Here is a 13357-nt window from a genome sequence, read left to right as displayed (position 1 = left end):
ACTGCTGCAACGTTTGTGCATAATCTACTCTCTTTTCTTCTGAACTAACGAAATTAAATTGTTGCTTTAGAAGACTTAAAATGAATTGCTTCCTGTGCAAATCACTTTTATGTAAGGTATCCTGTGATAAGTGTCCAATTAAACAAAGTGAGGGATGTGAAGGTGGATATGCCTCAATATTATTTGTGTTAGCAGATCTGCAATCTTATAATGTAAAACACCTTCCACAATAATACAAAAAAAGGATTTGTACATTTTAGATCTGCTATCATAAAAAGATCATCCAAAAAAATCAAAAAAATAAATGACAATATTCCATTAATTTACAAGTGAAAAGCATTGAATATATAGTTTTAAGAACTGCAACTTTTGATCAGGGTTTTGAGAACATTTTATTCATGTGGAAAGTGTACGCACTGCGACAATGACTCGACTGTTTTTAAAGAAAGTGTAACTGATGGAAGATTGTGAAACGTATTATCCGTTTGCTTTGGAAATACAAAGCGAGTTATAAGGAAGGAAGGTGACAGAGTTCAGAACATATTGTCCACAGTTTGGTCTGTTTTCAGAGTCAACAAGGAAGACTAGTCTCAAAGGAAGAAATACAACATTATTACTTCTATTCTTCAGGTCAGTGTCTAGGAGCCCTCCAACTGCAGGCTGTTTCTCTCCGATCCTTATTTTACTTTTGATTGTTCGATATAAATTCACAGGTTTGAACATTTTATTTAAAAAACTCATGCAGCAGATTTTTCGAATCGGTCTGTGAAAAACCCCTTTATTACATTCATTACAATGACATCACGTACAAATGTACAGTGACATATTAGTGACTGATCCTTCTCTTTACATTTTTTTTAAAATCCAGTTGGCCCTTCTTCTATCATATGTACACTGTAAAATGTTTGGCTGTTAAATTACAGTAAATTACTGGCTACTAGTTGCATGGATTTCACAGTAATTGACTGTAAATATTTCACACTAGTTGACTGTAAATATTTCAAAGTAATTTACTGTAGATATTTTACAGTAAATTAGAATAAAAGTACAACTAAATACTGTGACTTTACAGTTGCCATGCCAATGGAATTACTGTGATAAAGCAGTACAGAGCTGTGGTATTATGGAACCTTGCTGTACATACATTACAGTAATTACCTGTATTTTCACACTATTACTGTAGAAGTAATGCAACACATATATACATCGCTCACAAATGAATGAAGACAAAAGCTCATACTGTTCAATGTCATAAAAAAACAAACAAATAAGATAAGAAAAAAAGAAAAAGCGATGATATGGGTTCACTAAACGGTTGCTGGCAATCATGTTGTAATTTAAAGACTCTTTGAAACTGGATAATTTGCATTTTTCCAATCACAGTGCATCTACTGTATGTTCTTCACAGAGCAGAGTTATGCTTTTGAAAACTTGATGGAATAATTTCCACCGTCATGTTTGGCGTCTTATCTGAAAGACCTCCTTTCACTTCATAAGAGTCTTCAGATGGGGTTTTGTTTTTCAGCCTGTGTGAAGAAGGAAGAGGAAATAATTGGTCAACGCTGTGGCTGAGGCAACACTCCAAACTAAATCTTCCATGGTGAATGTTACCCATTCCTGCAGGAGCACAAACAGGAACAGCCTGGCTGGGCGAGAGGAAATTTCTGAGCCCTGCCTCGGGATGGGGAGGGCTCAGTCTGCTGGTCATGCCCAGAAGTCTCCGGCCTCACTGGCATCACAAGCCAAGAAAATGTTGAACAGGAAGAACAGGAAGATTGTGTTTCAGAAGCTGGTATTGCTACGACTCAGAAACAGTGGCTGACCAAGACTTACTGTTCGTGGAAAATGTAACAAATGACATCTTGTCATGTCTTCTCATGTTAAGTTTGAACACCTCACACCATACATGTAATGCTCTTCCATGAATACAACTCAAAGGGGCACGCACTTTTGTCAGTTTTCTAATGTTATATAATACTCTTAAGTCTTCAATTTCTTCTTGATTTGTGTTATTTTTACGTACCTCTCCTGTCACAAATGTTTTTTATACTGTTTGTATTGGTGAAAAACAAAGACTTAATTAGGTTCTTGACTCAACAGAATGTGAAGATGGACATCTTTAAACGTATTAACATAACATGTAAGCAAAGTGAACAATACCAAGTGGTTCAAAAATATAAAAACAAGAGGATGGTCAGGGTTGGATGGGGAGGGTTGGTGTAAAATGTTGCTCCAATTTCAAAATGGCCATGTAAAAGTGATGTGATTGTTACTCATCTGCTTCATCAATGAGCAACTGATGTTAAATTAACAACTGATGAAGATCAGTAGAAATACTATAATGTATTTATATTAATGAACACATTTATGATTTGCATTGTGGAGGGGAACAGCAGTCATTCTACACAAAGATACTAAAGTTTGAGCACATTGTATACCCTCCATATAAACAGGAAAACACTGCCACCTAGAGGATTTTAAACAGAAGATCTAACCAAAACCACACAGTCACAGTACTGGCCACACAGACTGTTTAGATGCCTAAAACCTCAGAAAATGGTTTCATCTTCGGATCAGTTTTCTTGTGCGTTATTCGTTGTATTTACAGCTGAAACTGTCAGTCGCTGTAGAACTTGAAATATCCTCCTGCCAGTTAAATAGATCAACAGGTGTCTCCAATGTTGCAACCCAAAGATAGTTAAAAGAAATTGAGCTCATTGGAAGAGGGAAGAGATTCTCTGTAGCTGAACTAACTTCCAAATTAGCATATATGTTTATTCATGAGGTCATTACGGTGGCAATGCTGGATTTTTTTTCAGAAATTGTGTTATTTCAAAAGAGCTACTCTGCTGCCCTCTAGTGGCTGTTCTATAGCAGCACCATGAAGGAAACCGGTTTTAAAAGGTCACAAGGGACAAGATCAAGCAGACTTCATTATTCATTGAGGCAATATTAAGCCAGTTAAATTAATACAGTTTTTATGAGGGCAGATGAATGTGAGAATATAAAGAAAATGGATTTCTTGAAAATTAGTGTAGCACTTGTGATATGATGTGACAAATAATGATCTTCATTTAAACAGGTCTTAAGGGGTCCATTAGATACTAAATGCTGAGTGTCTTGCTAATGTTTTTTGAGAACGCCTTCACCAGAGGATTCCTGTCTTTGGTTAAGTGTTCAATTACCTAATCTTTTTCTCTTAATAATCATCTTTCGAAGCAAAGGAGCAATCAGCACTAAAAAACTATTTAAAAAAACGTTTCGGTACGATTGATGAGAAACTCTTTTGACACTCGAGACTATAAGTATACCCTGCTTCAGTCATGTTTTTTAATAACCATGTCCATACACTGCAAGTTATTTTTTTTTTTTTTGCCCTAAATAAAAAATAAATCTTAAAAGTGACCAGAAAATATTATTCAAAAGTTATACGATTTTTTGTTTAAGGCCATTTATTTAGTCTGCGAGGATTGTTGATAACAGTTTTACATTTAACATCACCAAATGCAATGCTTTAAAACAATACTCATTGTCTTTGTATGTTATTTTTATGTCGTAAATGTCAACAAAACGCAGCTCCTTAAAGGTGGGGTAAGTAAATTATTTCAGAAACACTTTTTGTTATATTCCATGGAATGATCTTAACATCCCGATAGCAATGAATATATTAAATGCTTTGACAATAAATACATACAAAAATGCCCTCTGTGGAAGCCGTGGCGTTGTGAAAAGCACGACCAATCATCTGAGCCGGCCCGGCTAAAATAACTGGATGGCCTACCTGCCTGCCAGCTTCCAGAGATGACATTTTTTTAATGTATTTATTGTCAAAGCATTTAATGTATTCATTGCTATCGGGATGTTAAGAGAATTCCATGGAATATAACAAAAAGTGTTTCTGAAATCAATTACATACCCCACCTTTAAGTGTGCCTTAGCATGCAGAAACAGGAGTGTTAAAGAGGGTATTATGTTGTAAATAAATATACCATTATCAGGGTTTACATGTGAGTGCTTGTCTTTGAAGCAACACATGCAGAAAGCATTGAGAAAAAAAGTGACTGCCAATTTGGAATACAATGTTTTATATAATAAGAAAATGTGTTATTGTGTTGACAATAAACAACTTAAAAATAGATTAAAGGTGGGGTAAGTTTGAGAAACCGGCTTGAGATACACTTTTTGTTATATTCCATGGAATGCTCTTAACGTGCCGATCGCAATGAATATCTTAAAGGTGACCTATCATGCAAAATGCACTTTTGTACCTCTTTTCTACATGAATATGTGTCCCCGGTGTTCCAGGGAACTCACCAAGTGTCAGAAAACACAACCCTCTCTATTTTCCTCCATCTCTTAAAAAGGGTCTCCAACGGGTCTGATACAGACTGATCCAGATTTGGACACTTCTCTGACGTCACAGAAGTGGCGCTACGGCTATTGGGCAAACTCCACCAATCAGGAGGAGACAGCCACGGACATTGCCGTTCGAAAGTGCTGGAGACGCTGTAGTACATATGCCAGGCCTGTAGATGGTGCTGTTCTCACAGAATCAGCCCATGCAAAGACAGTGTTGAATTGAGAGAAATGAGGAATGCCTAAAATGCATGATCTGTTTGCTATTTTGAAAAATAAAAAGTATAAATATGCCTTATATAGGTATGGTCCTACACTATATTATTCAAATATAGCATGATAGGTCCACTTTAAGTGCTTTGACAAAAAATGTCATCTGTGGAAGCCGTAGTGCTGTAAAAAGCACGACCAATCATCTGAGGCTAAAATAACTGGATGGCCTACCTGCCTGTCAGCCTTCCATCTGTGCACAAACCTCGTGCCCTCATTGGTCATGTGCGCGTTCATGTGTGTTGGAGGAGGGGCTCTGTAAGGAAGTGGCAGATTATTTTCAAATTCTAGCGCACTCGAGCTGGTTTCTCCAAAATTACCTACCTTTAAGTGTACCCTAAGTATTAGCTATGAAGTCTTGTACAATTTATGTAGCTCAAAAGTTCAAATCTATAAGGCAAGAGAATAATTTGCAATTTTTAATAATTTAAATGTGTACAACATATCTTAATCCATCTGGGATGATGTCAGAGTAGCCTTTGTCAGATTTCGTGACTGTGCTGTATGTTGCATCACTTCTTGCAAGACATTTTATTTCCCACAGGCTCCTAAATAAACCTCTCGTCTGAACTGATGAACTGTTGCTTCCTGAGTGCGACATGTAAGACTGTAGAAATAACAGCTGTGTGTGTTTCATCAGCGCTCTCTATCTGAAGCAAATCACTTTGTGATTGTTGGTTTATTGCACTTCTGGGATCGAATCCATGGCAACCACCTATGTGTGGGAAGTTGTGTCTCAGAGCTCTATGCACATGCGCACGACACTTCCCCCCCCCCCCCCCTCCCTTCCCCCCATCAAGCTCACACTTCATACAAAGTGTTAAAATGTGAACAGTATCCTTGGGTTCTGTCTCTTTTGTGGATGTATGACTCAGCTGTGTAAATAACAAGAGCAAAGACATAGCTGCACATGCAAATGGTATTTCATTATTCTGCTTGTTTTTCAATATACAAACAATTTGCATTGACTCACAATGATGTCTAAACAAATCAGACTAAAATATAGAAAAATATAGCATAGTGTCATGTTAAATATACATCCACATGTATTTTCAGCTGCCATTATTATAAAACCAACCCAATCACACATTGGTTTATTACAAATACACTAGGTTTGTGTTTTAACATCCTGAGTGTTTCTAAAAAGCTATGCAAAGATAGGAAAGACACAGCAGTTTAGCTGTAATGGTTTGGAGGCGTGTGGTGCAGTGGGTTGTGTGTTGGTATTCGGATCAGGGGGTCACAGGTGCAAACCCCACTGCAGTCAGCGTGTCGTTGTGTCTTGTGCAGTGCTTTACTCCTACACACCGAAACAAGGCCACCAAGAAAACTGTGTGATGAAAAATGCATCATTTACACCTACAGAGTTTCTTCTCTCTTGTCTCTCCGGTCATGCGGGTTTCTGACATGAAGCCTTCTCCTTTGGGAGATGAGAAACTAGAAATACCTCGACCTCCTTGTGTCAAACCTCTCCCGCCTCGCAGGGCAGAGCTCTCCAGTGGCCCGGCTGACAGTGACAAACTGACAATGGCTGAATGCTCCACTTCACTGAAAAGTCTTCTTATTTTGTATTATTCTCCGTTGAGCCGAAGAGAGAGGAATGAGTTTGATTGAGAAAAATAACTTTTATCCCTCCAAGGACTTTTTACATGAAGACTTATGGGTTAATACGATATTTCACAGGGACAGGACAATGTTGCTCAAGGACACAGTCGTTACTAGGCTCCCCAGACATCCAACTAAACAACAACTAAAATTGAAGCTAAAGTTGATTTATGTGCTTGATTTTTCAGGATAAAGATGTCAGTTGCCTCTTGAGATTCTGAAGTTGGGGATAACTGCAACATTTTTCTTTTTTCCTGACATTGGCAATGTTTCCTCAGGTTATGTTGAAATATGGCAACAATTTGTACCGATGACAAAGATGTTTTTCACCCTTTCTGGCCGACTAGAACTCAGGTTGAAGGTGGGACGAAGCTTTGACGCAATTATTTAGATTGCAAATCATCATCCACATGTTTGGGTATACAGGGCCATTCACTTTTCCTCTTGTACCATCATCAGGTCAAACTGGCAAGGCAAGGCAAGGCAAGGCAAGGCAAGGCAAGGCAAGGCAAGGCAAGGCAAGGCAAGGCAAGGCAAGGCAAGGCAAGGCAAGGCAAGGCAAGGCAAGGCAAGGCAAGGCAAGGCAAGGCAAGGCAAGGCAAGGCAAGGCAAGGCAAGGCAAGGCAAGGCAAGGCAAGGCAAGGCAAGGCAAGGCAAGGCAAGGCAAGGCAAGGCAAGGCAAGGCAAGGCAAGGCAAGGCAAGGCAAGGCAAGGCAAGTTTATATAGCACCTTTCAACACAAGGCAATTCCAAATGCTTTACAAAAAATGAAAGACATTAAGAAAATGGCATTTAAAATCAGTCATTAAAAAGAAAAGATAATAAAAGAAACATTAAAAGAAAAAATACATGGAAAAAAGTTACAGTGCAGTACAGTGAATAGTTCAATTAAAAGCAGTGGCAAAAAGAAAAGTCTTTAGTCTGGATTTAAAAGTATGCAGCCCCCACCTACTCTTTTTGCGGCCCTCAGATTAATTTCATTCATAATTTCAGCGGGAGGGAGGGAGAGCGGCGCTGAGTAACAGCAGAGTGCGGGTTGACAGGTGTCTGTGTTGACATTCCCCTTATTGTGCGTCAGCAGAGACAGGCCACAAGTGTCTTGGGTTCAAGTTAGACAACTAATGTCTGGGTTAGTGTTCATGACTTCATGTTTATGTCATCTTAATGGTTAATCTTAATGCACACACATTTTCCGTGCTTTCCAATAGTTTAAAAATAGTTTTATTCCACTTTTAAATAACCTGTTCAATAAAAACATGCCACTTGTACAAATTAAATAACATTTATGTGAACTGATATTTATTTAGTGAGCTTATTAGAGGATGTTCCCTAAAAGATTGTAAAATGTTAAGGAATATGTCAGATTTAATATATTTATTAATAATTACATACAATACAAGGAATTGTTGTGTGTGTGTTCCGTGTGAATCTGCCGCCCCCTGGTGGCCAGTATATACATTATGAGGCCCCCACCACCATCCAAGTTGCCCATCCCTGCTCTCTAGACTCTCTATGTGTAATAAAGTCAATATTAATTGAAGAACATGCAAGTATTAACATTTTACAGAAGTGTTCATCATCAGAATAGTTTTATTTAAGTTTTATTGTAAGATTTTGCCAATCTGTTGTAGAGGAAACCTAGAAAGCATACAGTCTTTTCTTGTCTGTGTTCATTAATATTTGCTGTGTGTGTGTGCCTTTATAAAACCTTTCATGTCTCCCTCCTTGTGCTTCTTTATGGACTTTTTGAACCATGTACATTTTTTTCGAGTTGCCTATAAAATATCCGACAGTAACGTCCCTTCATGTGACTTTGTCGATGTCAGGTATTTTACTTTTAGCAGCAGGAGTTCAGAATAGGTTTGAGATAATGAGACAGGACGCCAGTTCGCTGGCTGCTGTCATCGCTTTACACAGATGGTTTGACATAAACGCCTCATTTCAGACACCGCTGGAAAATGTTAAATATGCACTGTTGGATAGCGGGTTTGATCTTTAGAAAATAATTGCTCTGTTTTGGGCTTGAGATATGTCAAAGTGACCTGATGATTCAAACTGTACTCGTGCATGTTTTTGTGTATGGCAAGGATACTTTCTCATTGTGCAAACACTTGAGGACAGGATAATTCAAGTACTTCCAACTTTAGCTAAATTGTCTTATATCGTTTTTTTCTTTATCTCTCTGTACAACTCTTGGCTTTGAAAAGTTGCGGCTGGAAAAGCATTATGTTGTATATATCCATGTAAATATCTGACCTAGAGGCATACATTTGACATGTAGCTTGTCTTTGTGTGCTCACATTCATCAGAGTTGTCATGACAGTGCATCGATCGTGTGTCATTCACTTGAGAATATGTTAGATTTGGTGGCAAATCAATTGAGCTGAGCCATTGTTGCTTTTTCAAAGACATTAAAATAGCTCTATTGTGCTTTTTTCTCCCTTTCCTGCAGTGTGTTACATTGTTTTTTGGACATGTAAATTGTCTGCAAAAGGCTAAAATCCCTGTGCAGTATGAGAATAAAAAAAACCTTTTTAAACATTAAAGCATGGAAACAAGTCACAGTAGAGCCACAAAATACAAATATGAACCAGAAAATGAGCATAATATGTTCTCTTTAGCGTTACATCAATACAATATAAAAAGGAAAGCTGACATACATGCAATGTGTATAATTCATTGAGTCTCAAAGGCGCATTTGGAAAGCACTCGAGGCGATATGACTGTCAGCTCGTGTGTTTTTGACATTACTGGGAGTATGTAATCCATGTGTGTTTCATGTCTGAATACAAATTAGAAGTCGTTGAATTGGATCAGATTTGATTAGTATTTTGGACTTGAACAGCTGGCAGTGTAAATGCATACAGCCTCATTTATAGTGAGAGCCTTTTTCACTTTCTTCAGGGAGTCACTGTCCGTTTAACACAGTCCTTGTTGTTAAATGTGATTTATTCTTTAGTCTGCGCTGCTATATGTCAAGTGACATAGAGAGGAAACTTAATTAACACTGAAATTATGGCACAACAGATTTCACGGTTTCCGAGAGAAAAAGGTCCAAGGGGAATTGGGACTGATGGTAATTTAGCTTGTCTATCAAAGGGCTTTCATCCCCTGCTTCTCACCAGCATCCTGCCTCTCCACCGAGGGTAGAAGCTAGCACTGATGAATGAGATGAAATAACATTTGGACAGTACAAAGTCGGCAGCAGGGCCTCCCCTCTCCTCTCTCATCCTCTGGGGATTGGGGATGAATAATAACAGAAGTGGAGATAGTAAGAAAGAGAGAGAAAGCAAGACAGAAAGGAGAAGTAAGAACAGCAATACTATGCTCAGTGGAAGGAAGCCAAAGAGAAAGAAAGGTGGGCGTGGGCACAGGGATACAATATACAAGAGTAATATTAAGAGAAAAAACAAAAACATTAACAATGACAGATTTAAAAGGAATAGTTGAACATTTTATTAAGTACACTTCATGTGCATTCACACCAGCTTTGTTAAGTACAGAAACTTGGAGAACCATAAGGCGTGCATCTATAAAATACATGATCTAGTAGGTGTAGCCTAACCCGTAACATGTGTTCAATAAAAAACCTCAACAAGCTTACACATTATAAATTACATCAGACTATATGTAACAATATGATTTTATATACATAACGTCATATACTTACTTTGCGGACCATTTACTGTATATGCACAAACACTTATATATCACGCGCTACAGGAAAGCAAAAAACCCTAAAAGAATCAACTTTAAGGGGTTAAAACCCACTATTCATATAGACATAATGTATGCATATTAATTAACAGAGAGTGGATAAGGAAACTGTGATAAGAAACCCAGCCACAGTCTTGGTAAAATAGGGTAAGAGACACTAAGGACATACTGGATGAAGACATTCATATAGCAAGAAGGTGGGGGGAGCAGCTTGGGGAGAAGAAGAAGATGTCATGGCTTCGGGGATTGTTCTTGACACAGGGCAGGGCTGAATCCTTGCATCTGTGGGAGGATCATCCATCATGTACGAGTCAGAAAGAGATTGCATCGTCCTACCTGCAGCAGCAAACATGATATCATGTTTCATTTACATGCTACACGTCCTCTGTCATGCAACGCGGCAAGGAAACACATACACAGATGACCTAATGTCTCTCTCACAATAGGACTATTGTGTAAGCTCCACTAACATGGAACAGTCTGCAAAAAGAATGGAAAATCACCAAGCTAGTACCACTACATGTTTTTAAAGCTCGGTTGGATGCTACAAAATCAGATGCTGTTGGTACCTGTACATGTGGATAGATATGTCAATTGTAATCCCTGTACATTTTGCTGTATGATGTCCTTTTGTTGTTCTGTTGTTTATGTTTTCATGTGGAACCTACTTCTGCATGCAGGTCTCCCTTGAAAAAGAGATCATTGATCTCAATGGGATTTTACCTGGATAAATAAAGGTTTTGAATTGAATTGAATTGTAACTTAACACTTGGAAAAGTATTTACATATTTCAATACATATATAGGTGTACAGTAAACAGACAGTAAGCCTACAGGTTGTGATTAAAACTTAAAGATTTAGCTGAAAGAAATGGATGAATTGTTAAAAATAAATTATTTATCTTTTATTTGTTCTTACAAATGAGATATACATATCTAAGTAGGAGCTTTAGAGGTGATCTATTTTGCTCTGTACCCAGTATTCAAGCTGAGATACAGAAGTCAAGCAAGGTTTATTCATTTATTTTTCAAAATGTTACAGTGTTTTATTGAAACAAAATTGATATGCAATAGTCAATATCACTATAAAGTAACTTTGGTGTCCCCATCAGAATCACTCAGTCATCATGAAAATGTAGCAGAATAATGAAACTCTGAGGTCTTATTATAAATGGCCAAACATTTACACACATATCAGTACAATGACAAGTCTCTTGAAATGTGTTTCCTTTATTTTATACCGTATTTTTTCATTGGATGTACGTGATGTTGGCATATCCCGCACACTGCTCTGCTAAGTGTGTGTAATAAGTGATTAAATGATACGACATTTTTTAAATAATGATATGGTTTTATTGTCCACAACGAGTTATTTGATAAAACTAGTCATGTCGATCATGTCTATTCTATTTTCATAATAATATTGAACATTTTGCATGTGTCCCTGACATTGCTGTCCACCCCGTCGTTATGGCGTAACTGCCACTATAAAAAAACATCTGATGTTTTCAGTGACATCATTACCACCATTTTGTCTTTCGCTAATGGAGGCTGAGACATCGGCTAGTTGCAAAGTAAGTATTTCAACTTATATTTCGTAATTTTAATCATATTATGTGTGTAGTTGGATGTTTTCAAGCTTAACATGTCCACTCTGTCATAGTGAACTGTCAATTAATATAAAAACCTTTCAGAAATTCGAAATATATTTGTTAAACAGTACACAGTCACCTTGCTAAGTGAATCATGTTGCTAACTGAAGGTCCACCATGTGCTCATGAAATGTCCACCCTGTCATTGTCCACCCTGTCAGCAAGCCTTCCATGACAGGGTGGACATGGTAGGCTACAAATAGTTTGCCATCATTTCATTATTATCCAAATACTTATTCCATTAACTGAAATATATTGTTGAGAAAGGGACAAAATAGCTTTCTGAAAATGTACATTTTATAATCACTATGTAATTACAATGTATTTACTCTACTTTGAATGTGTCCATTACAGGGTGGATACATTTCACTGTTTGCATGTACTTTTTCTGCCTGCAATTAATTTATAAAAAGTGTGGGAGATTGACTAACATCCATTTCTAACAGAATAACATACTTAATACAATGAATATAAAGTTTAATGGAAAATCTCAACTTTTTTTTGGAAATGGGGAAGTCTCAAATGAACAGTATGGTGATATTGACTCAATAACTTTTTAATATGTCGACATATTTTAGGGGATTGTTATTATCCCCTTTTGCTATAAATTATACTCTTGCTTTTCCAAGCACAATTACCGTTTTTATTTTCAGTTTTTATTATCATTTATTTTGACACAAAAACCAAATAAGGATTCATCAAACAAACGTCACAAATAAATCCAAGTGTATAGGGTGATCTATGCTCACATACAGTGGGGCAAAAAAGTATTTAGTCAGCCACCAATTGTGCAAGTTCTCCCACTTAAAAAGATGAGAGAGGCCTGTAATTTTCATCCTATGTATGCCTCAACTATGAGAGACAGAATGAGAAAGAAAAATACAGAAAATCACATTGTCTGATTTTTTAAGAATTTATTTGCAAATTATGGTGGAAAATAAGTATTTGGTCACCTACAAACAAACAAGATTTCTGGCTCTCACAGACCTGTAACTTCTTCTTTAAGAGCCTCCTCTGTCCTCCACTTGTTAACTGTATTAATGGAACCTGTTTGAACTCGTTATCAGTATAAAAGACACCTGTCCACAACCTCAAACAGTCACACTCCAAACTCCACTATGGCCAAAACCAAAGAGCTGTCTAAGGACACCAGAAACAAAATTGTAAACCTGCACCAGGCTGGGAAGACTGAATCTGCAATAGGTAAGCAGCTTGGTGTGAAGAAATCAACTGTGGGAGCAATTATTAGAAAATGGAAGACATACAAGACCACTGATAATCTCCCTCGATCTGGGGCTCCACGCAAGATCTCACCCCGTGGGGTCAAAATGATTACAAGAACGGTGAGCAAAAATCCCAGAACCACACGGGGGGACCTAGTCAATGCTTTGGGGCTGTTTCTGCAAAGGGACCAGGACGACTGATCCGTGTAAAGGAAAGAATCAATGGGGCCATGTATCGTGAGATTTTGAGTGACAACCTCCTTCCATCAGCAAGGGCATTGAAGATGAAACGTGGCTGGGTCTTTCAGCATGACAATGATCCCAAATACACCGCCCGGGCAACGAAGGAGTGGCTTCGTAAGAAGCATTTCAAGGTCCTGGAGTGGCCTAGCCAGTCTCCAGATCTCAACCCCATAGAAAATCTTTGGAGGGAGTTGAAAGTCTGTGTTGCCCAGCGACAGCCCCAAAACATCACTGCTCTAGAGGAGATCTGCATGGAGGAATGGGCCAAAATACCAGCAACAGTGTGTGAAAA

The sequence above is a fragment of the Notothenia rossii genome, assembly GCF_949606895.1.
Source record: "Notothenia rossii genome assembly, chromosome: 3".
Taxonomy (NCBI): domain Eukaryota; kingdom Metazoa; phylum Chordata; class Actinopteri; order Perciformes; family Nototheniidae; genus Notothenia; species Notothenia rossii.
Note: the sequence above shows the minus strand (reverse complement) of the source record.